The 9,831-nt window shown below is 41.3% G+C and overlaps 1 protein-coding gene across 3 annotated transcripts in view; it reads right to left on the reverse strand.

Moving 5' to 3' along the window:
• Ppm1a (protein phosphatase, Mg2+/Mn2+ dependent 1A) overlaps positions 1-8,886 on the reverse strand; it is a 43,328-nt gene extending 34,442 nt beyond the window's left edge. The window contains exon 1 of one of the 3 annotated variants that reach the window (XR_003300460.2): positions 8,612-8,886. The gene's annotated coding sequence lies outside the window, so the exon portion shown is untranslated. Of the gene's footprint in view, positions 1-5,357; positions 5,590-8,611 lie in introns of those variants that run through there. The other 2 variants (XR_003300459.2, XM_026385181.2) reach the window with 2 other exon arrangements.
• Between the last annotated feature and the right edge of the window lie 945 nt (positions 8,887-9,831).

Here is a 9,831-nt window from a genome sequence, read left to right on the forward strand (position 1 = left end):
TATCCTCAGCACCACATATAAGTAAACAAATAAAAGATCCACTTACAACTAAAAAATATTAAAAAGAAAAGAAAAAGATTCACTCTCTTAGTATAAAGGAACTATAGTTATATCCTTCATACATTAAAAAGTATCTGACCCATCACATGACCAACAGACTTTCAGCAGTAGCACAAAACTACAATGACTTATTAATTACTTTGGAAAGCCCAGGACATATATTTGGCTTCTATAACCAGCTGTAAAATTTTGGGCAAATAGCTGCTCTGCCTCAATTCCCTCATCTGTTAGAAGTAATAAAACTATTGTTTGTATAGGGTGTTGTGAAGATTAGAGGTGACAATTAAAAATGTCTTAAAATAGTCCCTGCAAATAAATGCTCATTGTTACTAATGTCAAGGTTAAAAAAAACATAAGAGAAACACAATCAAATTCATTATTCTGGTCTCATGAGCATCATACTCTTAATAGATGGATCTAAGCAGTCACTAACTATAAGGAAATATTCATTTAAAAACCCAATAAGGGGGCTAGGGTTATGGTTCAGTGGTAGAGCACTCACCTCGCATGTGCAAGGGCCTAGATTCAATCCTCAGCACCACAAATAAATAAATAAGGTTAAAGATAGATAGTATTCAATTAATATTGTTAAAAAAAAAAAAACAGGAGCTGAGGTTGTGGCTCAGTGGTAGCGCACTTGCTTAGCATGTATGATGCACTGGGTTCAATTCTCAGCACCACATAAAAATGAATTAAAGACATTGTGTCCACCTAAAAAACTAAAAAAATAAATACTTAAAAAAAAACAACAATAAGGGATGGTTGGGCTGGGGCTCAGAGGTAGAGCATTCAACTAGCATGCGTGAGGCACTGGGTTTGATTCTCAGCACCACATAAAAATAAAATAAAGGTATTGTGTCCACCTACAACTAAAAAATAATTAAAAAAAAAATAAGGGTAATTTTACTATATATTTTCTAAATACTAGAAATAGTTCAACATTTTGATGAGGTTTAAAGTTTAATTTAGAGATTTATATGAATACAGACTATTTATGTTAGCCCTCTGTTTAATCAGTTGGTAGTTAGCCTCTTCTGTAACTAATATATTGTCTGATTCTTGTGATCCCACAATTCCTCTTTCTGGTTTAAAAGACAATATTTCTTCATAATAATATCTGCAAATGTAAAATACTCTGAAGAGATATGTGATTATAAATGCCCAATTAACCCTCAAAGTCAAAATGTAGGAAGTTCAAAGTTAAATCTATAAAAACAGAAGCAGTCAACCTAATCTCCTATACCAACATGAGAACTCTGCCATATTTCATTTGCTTTCTCTTTTTTTTGTACCAGGGTCTCCAGCCCTATTTTCTATTTTATTTAGAGACAGGGTCTCACTGAATTGCTTAGGGCCTCACCATTGCTGAGGCTGGCTTTGAACTCGCCCGTCTCGGCCTCCCCAGCTGCTGGGATTACAGGCATGTGCCACTGTGCCTGGCATACTTCATATTTATGTAATCTTCACACTTAAATATTCAAGTGCATCCAAAATACTATATAGGAATAGAGTCAGAAAGAAATTCTGCAATCAGAAAGCTGGTAACTACTTCTACAACCTCCTTCTACAGTGGTAATTTCCACTCCCAGGTAGATTTTATTTAATTCTTACCAAATATTTTAATGCATACCATCCACAAAACATTGTGCTAGGCTGTAGATATAATAATAATTTACTATATTTTCCCTACAGAATTAACTGAACACAATTATAAAATTAAGACTTGAAATTAAGATACTTAGAAGTAAAATATATGATGATTAAAGCCATATAAATAATGTAGACATTGTTATAGAAATACAGAGAAAGGAGAGCAGAAACATTGGTGAACCGGGAAGACTGTGGAGGAGGAAATATCAGAAACAAGCTTTGAAGGAAGGAAGGAAGGAAGGAAGGAAGGAAGGAAGGAAGGAAGGAAGGAAGGAAGGAAGGAAGGAAGGAAAGAAAAAAAGGAAGTGGGCTGAAATGTAGCTCAGTGGTAGAGCACTTGTCTAGTATGCTCCCCAGCCTGGGTTCAAACCCCAGTGCTGCAAACAACAACAAAAGCAAAACAAAACAAACAATAGCTGGAGAAGGAGAATTTCAAACTGCAAATCAGCAAGAGCAAAGATCCTTGAAGAAAAAAGAAAAGGATGTGTTTCAGAGATGACAAGTATACCAGTTTGGCTGAAATAGATCATGCCTGAGATACAATCATAGAAAGTAACAAAGGCAAAACCAAGAAGTCTGATCTTTATTCTAAAAGCAAAACACTGAAGTATATACTGAAAAGAGAAATGCAAAAAACACTATTTTTCAAAGAATTTTGTGATGTTTATAGAATGGAAAACAGAGAGGGGTACAGTATAGGATGCTAGCAGGAAAGAGACAATTTTTCAACTTTAAATAACCCAGGACCCACAAAAAAAGCCTTAATTAAGCCTTCTATGAAGACTTCACTAAAAATAATAATTAAAAAAGTCAGACTGAGTTAATCAGAATGATTTAGTTTCCAACATCTTTTTCTGTAGCAATGATATATTCTTGCTCCTTTCTAACCATGAAAGGTAACTCCTCTTCAAAATACCAACCTACTTCCCTACCAAATACTTCCCTACTTTGACCATTCTAGTCTTAACATTCACCTTTGCTTTATATTGTTACTCTTTACCCACAATTTAACCATCTATTCACACCTAACTATTAACTCCAAACCCATGAATTATTTCCAACTTATAAAAATACTCATACTCAACTCTCTGCAATTACCTCTTAACTTTCAGTCTATTCACATGACATCTCTATATACCCAATACTTGTTCTAAATTCTCTAAACAATCTCTTCTCAGTTGACTTCAAGGCTTACTGCTAAAACTACAAGACAACTTTTTACATCCAGTCTGCCTCTACTCCCCCAAGTATCTCAGGATTTCATGTACTCAATAGCAGTGGCACGTTCTTCATGGTATAAAATGTGTCAAGCACCTTATATAATCTTTTCACTGAATCTTCCAGATAACCTTATGAGAAGCCAATTCCCATTTGACAGGTAAGGAAACTGTAGCTTGGAGAGAAGGGGCTTACCCAAGAACACCCACCCTACTAGGAAGTGGCAAAGCAGGAACTCAACTCAGTTCTGTCTCTTTCAAAGGGCTAGCTCTACCTGCCTGCTTTATGGGGCCTTCAATGTGGCTTTATTAATTACATCTATTCAGAAACACTGCCCCATATCATTCATTAAAGATATCAAACATTTGAGAATTATTATTGATTCCCCAATCTGAACAGTGGATGCTGAAGAAACCAAACTTTTTGCTTCTGTTAACTTCTGACACTCTAGAAATGATAAATGAATTTGATGTCTTACATTTTTTTCTGAATGTCTTAGAAGGGATTCTTGCATTAGAAGACAACTATATATACTTATAAGTATATACAGTTATACTCATTTTAACTCTAGGAATCTATGAATCAGTGTTAACATTCAGCTTTTTAAATTCTGGTTCCCAGAAGCAAGAAGGCTCATATAATTGGAAAAAAATCCACTCAGGAATTTTTTTTTTTAATTACACAGAACTAATGCTGGCATGTTATTTAGGTTTTTCCTGTCTATTCAGTCCTTTCTTGGTATCCATGGTGGAATTGGTTCCAAGACTCCCCACAAATACCAAAATTTGCAGATCCTCATATTGTACACGCTGAGCAGAGATGCAAGGTTGTCGTCATCGGTTTTTTTTTTTTTTTTTGGGGGGGGGTTGTTTTGTTTTTGTTTTTCAGTACCAGGAATTGAACCCAGGGGCACTCAATCACTGAACCACATCCCCAGTCCTTTTCTGTATTTCATTAAAAGACAGGAGATCACTTGAGTTGCTTAGGGCCTCACTAAGTTGCTGAGGCTGGCTTTGAACTCAACTTTGAACTGATCCTCCTGCCTTACCCTCTCTCTCTAGCTACAGAGATTACAAGCGTGCACCACCACACCTGGCTTTTTAAAAATATTCAATGAACTCTCCATGGATGCAAAACCCAAAGAGATGAAGGGCTGGTTGAATCCATGGATGCAAAACCCAAAAAGATGAAGGGCTGACTGGAATTAAAATAGAAATTAACGGTGAAAAATTAAAGCCTAACACAAATAGTCAATAAAGTACTTTCATTTACTTTCTTCTATACCTAATAGAAGTTCAGTTTCATAAGATTTTAATTCATACTGCATTATCCATAAAAATAATAATTTTCAATTCATAACCTAAATATGAATACTATATACACTTTGATCAATGGATTAGAAATCAACACATTTAGAATTATAAAAACTCAATCTCCCTCTTTTATTATACACTCAAGGAATACTTATAATACCTCTATTATTATAAACACAGTATCACCAGGCATGGTGGTGCACACTTGTAATCCCAGCAATTCAAGAGGCCTAGGTAGGAGGATTGCAAATTCAAAAACCAGCCTCAGCAATTTAATGAGGCTCTAAGAAACTTAGCAAGGTCCTGTCTCAAAATAAAAAACAAAAAAGGGTGGGGATGTGGCTGTGGTTAAGCACCCATGGGTTCAATCCCTGGTACCAAAAAAATAAAATAAACACAGTATCAACAGTCTAATTTATCAATACAAATTAATCTGTACTTTTCAGTTTCCTACAAAAATTATGAAGTTTATTACATTTTAGATAAAGGTATACAGAACTCACTCCCCTCAATTGTTACTCTTCCTACATGCCTTAGTAGAAGAAAAGCTAGGTAAAGAGAATATCTAGGTGGTACATAGATAACTAGGATGGTAAAGAGTAAAATCATCAAAGAATATATTCTGGAGAATAATAATGAAGTACAAATCCTTATATAATATGAAGTGCATTAGATACTAAAGGAAGAAAAAATAAGAATCAACCTTTTGATTTAGATAAAGGTTAACCAAAAGTACTTTCATGTAAAGGTAGCTACTAATCACAGGTCAGAAAAATTTACATATCCTGGCTAACAATAGCAAAATAATAAAGGAAGTAACTGGGGCTGGGATTGTGGCTCAGTAGCAGAGCGCTTGCCTTGCACCTGTGAGGCACCGGGTTCCATCCTCAGCACCACATGAAAATAAATAAACTAAGATATTGTATCCATGTATAACTAAAAAATTTTTTAAAATAAATTTTAAAAAATTAAAAAATAAAGGAAGTAACTACATTTTAAAATATCTTTGTTATTGTGACATGAAATTACTACTCATGAAATAAGAAAACAGCTTTTATCTAGTTGCCTCACATGCCCTCCCCTCTCCAAAGATCCACATATTTCACAGGGCCACACCTTATTTTATCTTCTTGTGTAACTCCTCCAAAAGTCTACTTGGGCTGCTTTTCTTTTTTAAAAGACTATCTCCTGATGTGATTAAAAATGACAAGAGTCACTGGGTGCGGTGCACATGCCTGTAATCCCAGCATTTTGGGAGGCTGAGACAGGAGGATGGAGGGTTCAAAGCCAGGCTCAGCAATGGTGAAGCACTAAGCAACGCAGGGAGACTCAGTCTCTAAATAAAATACGTAATGGCCTGGGGATGTGGCTCAGTGGCCCAGTGCTCCGGAGTTCAATCCCTGTACCAAAAAGAAAAAAAAAAAAAAAAAAAAAAGATGATGAGAGTCCCCTGCCCAGGAAGTAGATAATCATTCGAAGAGAACATCAAAATATCACCTTAAAATTAATTATTTTTACATCAGCACACACTAACACCTTAAACAATTAATCTGTCTCTCATAGGTGAGCATTTCAGGTAACAAGCTCCCTGTAGGCCTGTTAGTCTTTAGTTCAAATATTCATAGTTAAACCAGAATAACAGCCTTGGCATAGTCTGAACAAATTCAAAGAATATATAGGTATTTAATATCTGCTCAGCAATATTTACAGTATGATAGAAATGAGATGCTATCTATAGATTTCTTTGGGGGGGGGTTAAAATGAGATATTAAAGAACAGTTTTTAAAACAGAATTTAACAAAACAAAATCAAGACCCAGCTTAAACTGACAGAAAAACCTTCACAATGTGCTCTTGTTTTTTGGGGGGACTAAACTCAGTGGCACTCCACCACTAAGCTACATCCCCAGTCCTATTTTGTATTTTATTTAGAGACAGGGTGTCACTGAGTTGCTTAGCACCTCACTGGTGCTGAGGCTGGCGATCTTCCGCTCTTAGCCTCCAACTACAGGTCTGCTCCATTGCGCTCAGCACAAAGTGTTCTTATAATACCCTTCCCTTCTATCTACCAAGGGTCCTGAGCTTGTTCAAACCAGTTGTCTCAATCACACTTTGTCTCCACTGGAATCTCCACTTTCCTTCCTACTGTAAATTTATCCAGATTTCTCAATCCCAACAGAAAAATCAATGAAGGCTACCTACAGGAATAGTTTTCCTAAAGAACAATCACCAACTTTTTCATTTTTTAATTAATTTATTTTTTAGTTGTAGATGGACACATCATCTTTATTTTATTTATTTTTATGAAGTGCTGAGGATAGAACCCAGTGCCTCACACTTGCTAGGCAAGTGCTCTACCACTGAGCCACAACCCCAGCTGCCCCCCCCCCCAATTTTTTCTTTTAAATAAAACAGAACCTTAAATCAGCTTTATAATGCTGAAACATCTAAGTGTCTGGCATATGCCAGATATTTATTTTAAAGGTATTTGAAGAGACACACAATGTCAAAAAAATTGGATAGTACATGTGACAATATAATCTACCCCTTTTACTTTACTGACTTGGAAATTGAGATTCAAAAGGTTAAAGGACCTGTCCATGGACGCGTATTTTGGAGCACAGCCATGACTAAACAATTTTTGTCTCCTAGTGCAGTGAGCCCATCAACAGGTTATACTATAATTACCATCTTCAGTTCAGCCCTTCATACTAAAATATAAAATGATACAATCCATGTAAAAATATATAAAAGATTCAAGCCATGTAAAAATTTGATGACTCCGGTTAGTAGTCAATTTCTCAAACATATACAGAGGTGTGTGTGTGTGTGTGTGTGTGTGTGTGTGTGTATACATATATATCACTTCCATAATTACTTCATTAATGTACAAATGCTTAAAAAATATCAAATAAAAAAGTTTTAAGCAATTTCCACCTGCATTTCATTATAGTTTCAATAATATGGTTTTGTTGTAAACTTCAAGGTTTAAAGTAATCATCCCTACAGGACTGTTTAACCAGATAGAGGGGGGCGGGGAGAAAACTGTAAGAACATAACTATAACATCAGGAAAGAAATGTTACTTTGTGCTTCAAATTATTTACTGGCAAAGGAAACATTAAGTCAGTAAAGGTAACATCTGAGATTAGAAAAAAGGGAGTGGAGTGGGTTATTAACTCCCTCGTTTCAGTTTTGTATTCTGTAAAATAAGGAATTACAGAAATAGAGTCTTTGGAAAAAGACCAATATGTAGAAAGAAAAAAGTATGAAGCTGAAGTGTAGAGATAAAGGGAATTGGGGGGACCAGTCCTGCTTGATTCTTGGGAGCACTGGAAGTTTAAAGAGTATGGTTTTTCTTTCAGAACAATTATTTTAAAATTTCTTACTTTTTTAATAATGTGAAAATCATTTATTCTGTGCAAACAATAACTGTCTTTCACACTTTTATAATAACGTTTTAAAACTCATTTGTCCCATTATTCCAATTAGCAGGAAACTTGGGGTGAGGGTGGCACACAGATTCCTTTGCTTGGACAACTCAAATATGTGACCTTTGTGGATCTCTAAAGGAGAGGAGAAAAATGTCTTGAGTGATGAAATTTTCAAAACCTATCTAAAACTGTGGTTACTAGAGGACTCTACAACCAGCTGTCTTTCAAGAAAAAGCTACAAGTTTCTTTAAAATGTACAAGCAGAACAGAACCCTACTTCAATCAACTAACATCAAGAACTTTTACCCAATTTACATGGCTAAAAGGATAAGAAATCAGTAGAATTTTACTTCACTTGCTCAATGCCTTAATAATGAATGAACTGGAAGGCATCATTGACTTGAGTTCGGAAGAAGCCTCACTCTCAGCCCTGCCCCCAGTAAAACCAGAAGCAAATTGTCCAAATCTGGTGTTTTGAGGCTCAAGTCCGGTTCAAAGGAAGCTTAGCGCCACCCCCACCCCCTGAGGGTTGGAGCCCCGAACACCGGGAGCGGGTGGGACGCCCGCCACTCCCTCGCAGGTCGGGAAAAGTCCCGCGGCAGCTCCCGGGTCAGGCCAGCCCGAAGCTCTCGCCCGCGTCGCTGCCACAAGCACCCCGCCCGGTCGCCGAGGGCCAGAGGGTCGCGCCCCCTCCCAGCGCCGCCGCCACAAACACTCCGCCCCCGCCTCCCGCCGCCGCCCTCGCGGAGCCTTAACCCCTCGCCGCCCGCCGCCGGGGAAGAGGCCGGGCCAGGGGGTGGAGTTGTCGCGTCTCCTCCCGGGAGCGCCCGGGCAGACGCCCGGCTTGTTTACAGGCCCCAGGCCTGTCCGCCGCCGCGGCCGCGCAGGCCCGCGCCGCCCGCCCGCCCGCCCGCCCGCGGCCCGAGCGCCGCGCTTACCCGGAGCAGCCGCGGGCGGGCAGGTCTCTGGTCGGCCAAGGCAGCGGCGACGGCAGCAACTGCGGCCGGGGAAGGGGCGAGGAGGGGGTCACGGCGGCGGCGGCGGCGGCGGGCCGGGGAGGGGGCGGAGGAGGGGAGGAGCCGGGCTGCGTCCGGGCCCCCGGCTCTCGGCGCCCTCGCGGTTCAGATCATCCGGGCGTTGGAGCGGGAGGCAGAGAGCGGGTCCCGGAGAAGAAGGAGGAAAAGCCGAGGATTCATCGCTTTCGCACCCCACCTGCCTGGCGTCCCCCCACCCCCCTCCCCAACCACCCGTTCCGGAGCTGCAGCCGCCGGAGCACCCGAAGCTGCGGACCGGGCCGGCGCGGAGACCACTGCTCTCTAGCTCCTGCGCGCGCTCCCGTCCCTAGCGCCGCCGCCGCCTCTAGCGCGGCCCCGCGCAGGCGCGCTCACGACGGCGCCGCCCCTCCCCCACTCCCTCGTCCGCTCCGCCCCGCCGGCTCCTCCGCCGCTACAGCTGCGGCTCGGCAAAGCAGCTGGAGAGACCCGGATGTCGTAGGGCAGGAACTGCGGCGAGGGCCGCCAGGAGGGGGAGGGGCGACCGCAGATGACGTCACTGCCCTACCCAGCTTCGTTCGCCGCCTCGGCTTCGCTGCCGGCGCCCCAGGTTGGGGACGAAGGCAGCGTCAGAATCCGGGATCAGAGCCAGGACCGGGACTTTCACGCTCCGGCGCCAGGGTCTGGACAGGGTGGACGCTACTGTTCCGAGCCCCGTGGATTGAGAACCTCTCAATCTGGCTGTTGGTGGAGCCGAGACTTGGAAGCTACGCCTCGGACCTAGGCTCTTCCGTCTGCCTGAAAATATAAACCCCACAGTGAAGACGCTGCCTAGCAGCGTCGAGGACCAGTCCGGAGCTTTGTGTTTTCGCTCGGGAGCAGTCGCGGTCCCTTTTAAAGCGAAATCGGTCCAGGTAGCAGCCAGCTCCCAGCCCTCAAGGCCCCATTCCTCCGGTGCCATCCTTCCCCAGTGAACCTAGGAGGCTCATGCAGGTGCCACGACACACACCTTGAGTCCCGAAGAACAAAAATATACGTGCCCTATCATCCACTCACGTGCGAGTGCAACTGATTCTCGCACGGGGCACATGCTGAGTTTCTGGCAGGTTTTCGCTCTGTAGCTGCTGGGATTCCACATTGTATATTTGCACATGTTAGTCACGTGA

Source organism: Urocitellus parryii, chromosome 6 (genome assembly GCF_045843805.1).
Source record: "Urocitellus parryii isolate mUroPar1 chromosome 6, mUroPar1.hap1, whole genome shotgun sequence".
NCBI lineage: Eukaryota > Metazoa > Chordata > Mammalia > Rodentia > Sciuridae > Urocitellus > Urocitellus parryii.